Genomic DNA, 10193 nt, shown 5'->3' with positions numbered 1-10193 from the left:
AAAAAAAATCACATATATTGAGACATGAAACATTTATTAATTTTGTGGAATGGAAATTATAGTATTTTTAATTATTTATATACACTATAAGTACTAGGTCTACGGTGTATACATATAAGATATACGTACATAATGTATACGTAAGGTAACTTTGAAATGCGCGTCCCTTTAAAACGAGCGATAAAAATATACACCATATGGAAATAGTATACATATAATACTACCTATATGATATTAAATTATACTTTGTGTACAGTGTTCAGTCTTCGAAGAAATGTTATTTGATAATTATATCAGATAAAATACGTTTTAAAAAAAAAACGGCAAGCAGTATTACATAATGCCATCAACGATAACATGTATTTTAATAATTATTCAAATCACATAGGTAAATTGTTTGTTAAATTTAAACAGTTATTTAAACAATACACGTAGAAAGTGTACAGGGGCTTTAAATGAGATTATGAAAGTAGATATTGCTCAGCTCCTGAACGCGCTCACACTTACACGTCGTATACCTATTACCTATAATAGCATAATGTCATATTATATATTATTGTTATTCAATAGAGTTTTCGAGTTGAGATAAGTTCTAAGGAAATATAAAACGACCTCGGTACATTAATTTTTTTTAGTAATGAAACTAAAATGGAAAATTATGTCATTTGAACTTATATTTTGGTATAAATGAACTATTATTGCAATACCAAATCTCAACATTAAGTATATAGGACATCGGTAGATACCTAAGTGTTCTACATTTTATTCATAACTTTAATGTTATATTTTATGCATAGCCACATATAAGTAGTGAGTCATATATTTTTTAAGATACGATTTGATAATAATATTATAGTACTTTTTAATCAAGTTTCGACACTTAGCAATATCGAATTAACGTTAATATCGTTTTACTTATATACATGTATACAGATTAAGTTTCTTATATTATATTGTATTGTCTATAAACGGAATTTCAATAATCAAATGCAATGTTATGCATGTTTTTCAATGTATAATTGTGACACATTTTAATTTAGTTTAATTTCTAAAATAAATCTAATAAGTATGCATGTTTCAAAATCTTGTTGAAACTTAAAAGTATTACAAAATTAAACTTTTCATTAAATGAAGAAAAATTATGTAGAAAGAAATATTATTATAGGTTATACGTATATATCAACTATTATAAACTACCTACTGGCTACTACTATACACAATATGTTGATAATATCGATGATTTTTTTCATATTTCAAATAAACGATTACAACTAGGTCGGTATTGTAGGTGTTAAAAGATTTTATCAATATAATACATAGTTGGTAGTTACATAATTGGGTGAGGTTGAAAATAGAATTCTGATAGGTATTATAATATAGCAGTAATAGGATACATTACACGATGTTAATTATATAATTTCCTTTTATATTTGCTTACTTCTAAAGTTACTAAAAATATTAAATGTATTGTCATTGTTTTAATTTATATTTAAATAGAATTTGTTTTCTGTGTAAAAAAAACTCGCATTTACGTGTATAAACAGTATAATTTGGGTCAAAATAATCAACTGTGGATATCATAGATTCAGAAATGTATAGAATTACAAAATTGTACTTTATATTTTCATCAATGCAGTAAAAGAGAAAGGAAAATTTTTGGTAAAAATTCTAACTCAATGAATTGGTTCTCGATAAAAGAACATGAATGGTTGCAGAAATAGCTATTCGTGTGATTAGAATAACGACTACCTACCTACTATATAGTTCAAAGACCCATCTAAATTCCATTTCACGACTTCTTGCATTTATATAATTTATAAACACAATAAAAATCATTTGCTCTTTATTTTCTCCTACCAAAAATAATAATTAAACTGATTCGTGATATTACGGGTACCACTGTGTGTTTCAAATGTTTTAAAAATTGGTTGTTAATTATTACCCATTACGTAACAGGTCGTTTGTAATAAATTAAATACACACCTAAGTATATTGTCATAACTTATTATTCAAGTATTCGGCAATTCAAAATAAAACGGTAACATTTTAATATATATATATCCACTATATTTGATTGAATTCAAAATAGATTAACTTTTCAAATCAGTATCTTATAATAATGCAGGTGTCAGTCTAACGTGTGATATACCGAAAACTTGTTTTATGTAATTATGTTGCATATGACGATATGTATTATCCAGAATTAAACGTGATCAGGCATAATCTCGGTGAACATTACGCACGTATTTTATATCACGGTGAACTAACTATACATGCACATAGTAAATTGTTTATGTTTAAATGGAGAAAAAAAATCATCAAAAATGTATTTTGATGTTACGTCTTATTTGTTTCTAAAACAAACTACAAACAACATGAATTAATATTCCTATATTAATACATTAAAAACTATTTTAATAATTGCATCTCATATTATGTTATTGTGCCAACATTCTCCTTTTTGAATCACGTACATGTGTGTAAATCCGAATTTTGAATCGCTGAAATTATTTGAGTGATTACGTATCTTTCTACATTTTTTGGTTATTTAACGTTATTTTAACTGTATATTATAGCAATGGTCATTAGAAGGTACCTACATCATACATGTCCATTACTTACATCGTTAATGACGATCGTCGTCTACATACTATACGATAACACAGATTACAATATTATTATTTTATAGACGTAACGAACATGATTTCATACATCTTAATTAAAATAATTATACTTTGTCCATCGTTCATTTAAAACCATCGAATACTCCTTTCCTTATATTAATGCGTATGTCATATTAGGTAGGTATTTTTTAGTTGGTATTCTAGATGTGTGTAAAATAAGCTACTTACTAGTTACTGCAAGAATCTGAAGAATCAATTTCATAATGCAATGTTTATAATAAAATTATAATGTGGCCATGTTATCCGCCTGGATATAAATCATATAGGCAACTTATCTAACAATTTCGTTTTTCACTTGCCTAGGTACCTCCGTAACTTATTACGTTAATTAATGGTAATAATTCATTATGAACAATAATTATTAATAATTTAGATTTTGTATTGAATAATTATTTGGAAATTGATATATACGTATTTTCCACCCACGTATAGTATTACAATGTTTAATGGTGCAATTTTATTGTATTTACGGTCTTGGACTTTCACTAAGAACTATTAATATCTCATTAATACAATATAGAAACAAAAGGAAAAAGCTAAGCAAATTACTTAATTTATTGTTCACTATTCACATTTAAAACTATGTGAAGTAATTATAATAAGTTATTTCTAACTTGAACTCAAACGAATTTATGAGTTTATTTTAATCGTAAATACAATAAATATAACCAATAAATAATTAAAATTATATACGTTACGAAATATCATAAAAAAAATATGTTTATTAATTATTATATTTAATAACTTATTAAAAACTAAAAAGTATACCTGGAAAAAAGGACTGAAATAAAAATATTTAGAACGTGATTTATCTAATATTGGACACTCGTCTCACATTGCTCTCCTCGACATGTAAGAATGTAGAATAGTGCTGTTATATTATTATTAATTTGAAAAATTTATCGCATTCCGAAAACGATTCTGAGTATGTACTAGTAAAATCATATTTGCCAAGATACTTTAAATATCTGTACAAATCATCGAAATCATTTTTTATCTCAGAGTAATTACTTAGAACATGAAAAACCTTTTCAAAGTACCAAGTATAGTGTGGTAGAACTTGGAAGTCTTAAGGGTGGTTTTGTTATGTACCCGACAAAATAGCCACAGGAAAAAAATATAAATCCAATTCCAATCGGTACGTTCCAAAAAAAGTCTATTTTTTCTTATTTATAACTTAATTTTACGTTACAACAAGTTGACAACATAATATTATATTACCAAAATAACAAAATGATTTATAATAAAATATTCAAAAACAAATATTTTTATTTATGACTCTGTTCTGTGAAATAAAAACGATGATTTCTTTTCCAAATTATAAATGTAAACAAATTAATAAATTAGACAGCCCTATAAAACAACAATAATAAAAACTAGGATATTTCAATGTTTTAATTATTGAATCGTAGCCTGGAGCATATCCGCAATAAACAACTTTGGATTGTTAAATATTATTTCTATTCAAGAGAGATTTATTTAGACAGAAATTAAGTAGAAAGTGTATACTCATTTATATTCAATAATACCTATTAAATTACAGTTCAACAATTAAAAATAATACACTTGGCCTAAACCAAACGATGGAAATAATATTAAGTAGGTACCTACGTTTCTGTCATGTTTCGAGTTTGGAATTAAAATTAATTATACATAATTATTATAAAACGAGTAATTTTAAGTGAACAGTTTACAAAAAAAATAAAATCGAGTATTTAATAAAGTGAGTTCATTCGTGTCATTAATATATTATTATACATTTCTACGCATCATATATATAATACCTATATACCTATATAGAAAGTCATCTGAAGTCGTAAATTCATAATAAGAGAGTTTGATATTATTATATATCTACCGTTTAAAAAATATTCTATTTTTACCGGATTTCAACGTAACAGAAACATATAAATAGTATGATACATATTACATATATACTATATATCTATATACACATACTCAGAGATTATCAATCTTGCAATTTGATTTAAACATTAACTCCAATTTTATGATAGTTCACGTTTAAACAAACAAATAATATTATCGTGCGCACGATAACCATGATGCACAACACTTTCTCCAATTTTTATGATTCTCAATGATGGGCCACCATGGATTTTCTGAAAACATACACATTTTCATAATTTATAATATACATTAAGTAGCTGCAATGTGTAAACTAAATATTATATTACAACCAAAATAAATGAAAACGATTCTCTTTAAAATATTTGAAAATGTGCATAATCTTAAGCTATTCGCAAGTGTCACGTTTTTAAAACTAAACAAATTTTTTTTAATACAACACGTATATTATGTTTAACTGTTTTGAGAAGACTCTATGTAAAAATTATAAACTAAGTATACCCTAAAGTTTTTTTATTACAAATTACGTTCGTTTTGTTTTTAATCGACCACCAAATGTGCCTAGTTAGCATGATGTACAGGCATTGTCGGCAAGTTGTATAAGTATTCAAATTTATTGTTTATGCTTAAGTTCTGGTCCAACAATTAGCGAAGTGGTGACATTTTTTGACACTAAGCACACGTCAATACGTCATATCATTATATTAACCACATAAGATAATCACTGAAATATCCGTTCAATTAAAATTTAGATAATATTATATAATTAAGATTCTACTATATTACTTAGGCAGTACTCAGGAGTTACACTTCCATACTAAGGTGTTTAATCCAAATCGAACGTCAACGAACCTTTGTACCTTTTTTTTTTTCCAGTTTAATCGAGAGCCGGGGAACTGTTGCTCACATTGCTTCTTTTCTGGCCCCCATCGTTTAAGGTACCTTTGTACCTAGACGCTTACACAATGGAGAAATGCGTTACACAATTATTATTTTACTTATTAACACCTAATATATTATATTATATTCTATTGGTACAATCTATTGATCATTGGTACCACTAAGGGGGTGCAAAAAGTCTTTAGCACTCCCAAGTTCTAATTTAGCACCCCTTGTTTTTTTAGGTCTAACTACTATCATATTACTATAGTGAAATACCATAAATTTGATGTTTTTAAAATATGAAATATTATAGCACCCTACGTTTTAGAGGTCTAGTTGCGTCTATGCTATTGGTACACATTCTAAATATTGTAATATAGTCGGAGGTATACCAAACGAAAAAAAAAATTTCACGGAGAAGTCAACATCTTATTTCCAATTAACATCCACCTAAACTATACCCCGTGCGCGCTATCTTATACAGTTGTAGCCTGTTATATAAATATTAAATACACACAGTTTTATAATATTTATTATCGCACGTCACACGGAAAATGCACATCATGTAACCAATGTAATATATACGTGTCAACATGAAATGTCTAATACGCGCGTCTCATGAGGATATAATAACGATAACAAACGGCTCGGATCACTTATTATATTGGCGTGGCACTGCTGTGGCTCGTCGTCACACGAAAGTGAAATCTTCCGTGACCAGAATATTGAACGATTTTCGTCCTATAGATATAGGTGTACAATGTGTTCCGATATAACTAATAACTATATAAGTGACAAATATAATAATATATTATATATAATATATCGATATAATATGATGTATATACGATTTACGATAACACACACGCACAATACGCGATTTCGATAATTACGTAAAAAATAAAATGTTTATAATAATATCTAATACACAGTATATTATTGGCGCGCGCGTGTGTGTGTGTGTGTCTTTTTGTAAACGAAAATGCAGACAACGGAAAAATACCGAAACCGTAGGACGCCACTCGGGTATCGATGGAGAAAGTTTATGCTTTCTTCGTTTTTCTTGAAAACGACAAAAATCCTTCTCACCCCTTTCAATATAGCGGCGACGGTAGTCCTATACATTATGTACATCACAAAATTCAAAATTGTATATTTTATTTCGTTTTATATATAGGTACGATCATTGTTTCACTAATTTACGTATGAGTAATGTGTGGAATATACGTTATAAACGTGTAAATATGTGATATACTTAAGTGTATTTTATTGTCCTAAAGCGCTGCCGCCGAGCGCACTCACTCGTGCCGTTTAAACGGTTTTACGTAATATTTTTCGTCCGACTGGTTTGTTCGGATGTTATAGTTTCGTTTCGCTTTTCGCCGCCGCCGCCGCCGCCGCCGCTCTCTCGGAATTGACGAAATTCACCGCCGCCGGACTTGGGAACAATGATAGATATTATAATATTATAACGTAAAACGTAAACCGTTTGGGACCGTGCGATGGCAAGAAGATCCGGACGAAACGATTTACATTGTCCGAGAGGAGACAGAGCCATATTAATAATTATAGTCGGACTTTTTTTTCTTTCCTAAATTACCCACTGAAACTACAACAGGTAAATGGTAATTATAATACGGTGTAAACGCCGCGTATCAACCATCCGACTGCGTTTTGATGTGCACGTCCGGCCGGAAGTCAATGTTGTGTATGCTATATATAGTCTTATACTATATAAGGCTACGCCCGACTGAAGTTTATCATAGGTAAGGAAATAGGCATTAGCCGTGTATATAAATATAATATATATATTTATACAGGGTGATTCTTTGAACATCGAACACTCATATTAAAGTATATAGGTATCTTTACTTTTCTTTATAGTGTGGTTTATTTTTAGAAAATTAAGGATTCAACATTTATATATTGCCATTATGCGTTTTACCCTTACGATTGTACTGATGAATAACCACTTCAGATATTTTGTTATTATTTTTAAACGGTAAGTTAGCTTGAGTTTAGATAAACGCTAGCATATACACCATGTTTGTCAATCGCTATTATAAGGGTACTGCGATCACTATTGATTGCGTAGATGCGCAATGACGTGAATGAAAATAACGAAAAATTTAAATTAAATATTTAATATTAAATAATTCAAATAATTCTACAATAAAAATAAGGGAACACACATTTTGAGGGGTACATGTTTTCCCTGTTTCTTTACTCTTTATTTAAACAAAAAATGCTTGTAGCTTTAATTATTTACCTATATAATGCATCATCATTCAAGATACTTACAAAATTATTCTGCTTCAGGTTGCTTTTTATATATCAAAAGCCGCGATTATGCGAGGTTTATCAACAAATATCACAAGGATGGAAAAAATAAGGCAATAATGTCAAAATTTATGTTTACACAATAATATAGGTAGGTATATATTATGTATCTTAAAGTTTTGATAAAAGGTATGTAATACTAGTCGAAATTCTATGGATGTTAACTGAAATAAAAATAAACATCCTGTGTACGTGAAACAATAAAATATTAAATTGTCTACAAACAATAATTTGATTCCAAACGACTTGCGCCAATCTCCGCACAAAATAATTATAATAATATTATAGACTTGTATTATAGTTGTATACACGCAACTGTTTTTATGGTCCGTTTATTGCGCTGCAGACTTGCTATATAGTGTTGACCTAGGACACGCGCATAATCCCTCGTATAATAATTATATATGTATGTACGTTATTAAATATTCATTATATTATGCGAAAACGTTATTTACGACGCGTTTACGGCTGTTATAATAATTTCTAATTTGTTCTTCTCTCTGTATATACCAACATATTCTTCCGTAGTTATATATATATTATACTTAGTGTTAATCTTTATTATAGCATAGCTCCAACACTATAATATTCACTATACCGATTTCTCTAACTCACGGGCACCCGAATTTATTCTTACCCGTATTATCTCAAATATTACTATTACAAATATTACTACGAATATTACTACAAATATTACTATTACTAACCTAACAAAAATCTGACGTAACATACATTTATAACTTAAAAGTATAGGTAGGCATGTGTTTTGGTTTTTAAAAGTACGATACCATCATTAACCACGAAGACGATTAAATAATAATAAATTATGTTTTCCAAAATATGTTGTCTATATTTTTAACCTTTACTTTTCTTTTAAAAAGATATAAGTTCGGTTATTCTTGTCTTATTCACCTACTAATTATTAGTTTATACTTTGCGATAATCATTTGTGTAAAGATGGAAAAAAAATTAAGTGGACGCTATACCACTGTCTTACTCACGTAAGACACAGCAAATTTTCATTTACTAGTTTCAATAGTGTGCTAAAGTTTTAATATTAGGGTGAATTGACCTATTATCATACTTTTAAGTAAGAACATTATCTGAGCTTAAGCGCCGGAGATTTTTCAATATTTTAATTTTCAAGCGTGATATTAGCATTTTAAATTTGTAATATTTCACATAACCATATCTCGCTAGAAAATTAAAATATTGAAAAATTCCCGACGCTTATGCTCAGATAATTTTCTTACCTCAACATTTAGTAGTAGGTCAATTCACTCTAATATCAAAACTAACAGCACACTATGACACTATGCCATTATTAAAAGTAGCTAATAAAAGTTTGGTATGTCGTAGGTGTGTACGACGGAGACAACAAATTAATGGGTGTCGTCCTCCTAAGAGGTGTCACAAAAAAAAAATTAAAAATACAAAATTTGTTAGTCATCACTAGGGCTCGGAACTTAATGCACTTAAAAATTACTAAATATGCATACACGTATGCGCTTAAAATAGTACAAATATTCTCCAAAAATATGCACTTATATTTAATTATTTTACACAAAATTTTCATTTGCACAAATATTTTTTTAATTTGTAAATAAATAAAAGCAAAGTATAATAAAAATAATATATATTTTTATTTTTAATCATAATTTAAATAAAACAAAAAAATAAAAAAATAAATGAAAAATGTTCCTTGAATAAAAAAAAGCACTTCTGTCGAGTTATATTTATATACCTGAAATACATAAATACAAATTAGAAAAACCACCAGGCACCTGCCTAATTAAAAAGTATTTTAATTAATAATTAAAATGCATTAGATATAATTTTGTTCCTACCTTCAAAAGTGTTATATTGTTAGTTTTACTAAACTTTTTTTGATGTTTTCAAAATTGAAAGATCGCCGATTATCCACGAGCAAAGTTTTGTACCTTGAAAAACTGCGTTCAACATCGTAAGTAACATCGTATAGTTCACGTAATTCGGTGCATATTTGAAGTAAGTAGTATCGTCACCGGTCAAATCATCAGGAAGACCTTCCATTGAACTTTCTTGTCCACTTAATATTTTAGGAATATTAAGTATTGCTTTAAATCCACAATTTTTTTCCAATACATTATTGAATTTTTGAAATACCGCAACACTGATTTCACCCTCACGGTCGTTTAATTTATTTTGGACATATTTAACTGCAGATAATGCTTCGGATAGTGAAATATATTGTGTTTAAAGTTTCGTAATATATTCCGGTATAAATCCAAAATTTGAATGTATGTATACTAAATTAGCTTCCATTTCGGGTTCTTGAATTAACTGTTGAGCTTCTTTAACAGATATTGCATCTTCAGCATTAAGACTTAGTAATACTCTACGTATATCCTTATAATATTTGCAGTAATAGGAAGCTACCAT

The 10193-nt window shown here is 28.3% G+C and overlaps 1 pseudogene; it reads right to left on the bottom strand.

Annotated features, from left to right (window-relative positions):
- Nucleotides 1–9630: 9630 nt before the first annotated feature.
- On the bottom strand, nt 9631–10193 carry LOC132938093 (uncharacterized; annotated as a pseudogene).

This window comes from Metopolophium dirhodum, chromosome 2 (genome assembly GCF_019925205.1).
Source record: "Metopolophium dirhodum isolate CAU chromosome 2, ASM1992520v1, whole genome shotgun sequence".
In the NCBI taxonomy this organism is placed as follows: domain Eukaryota; kingdom Metazoa; phylum Arthropoda; class Insecta; order Hemiptera; family Aphididae; genus Metopolophium; species Metopolophium dirhodum.
Note: the sequence above shows the minus strand (reverse complement) of the source record. Positions and strands in the feature narration are given on the sequence as shown.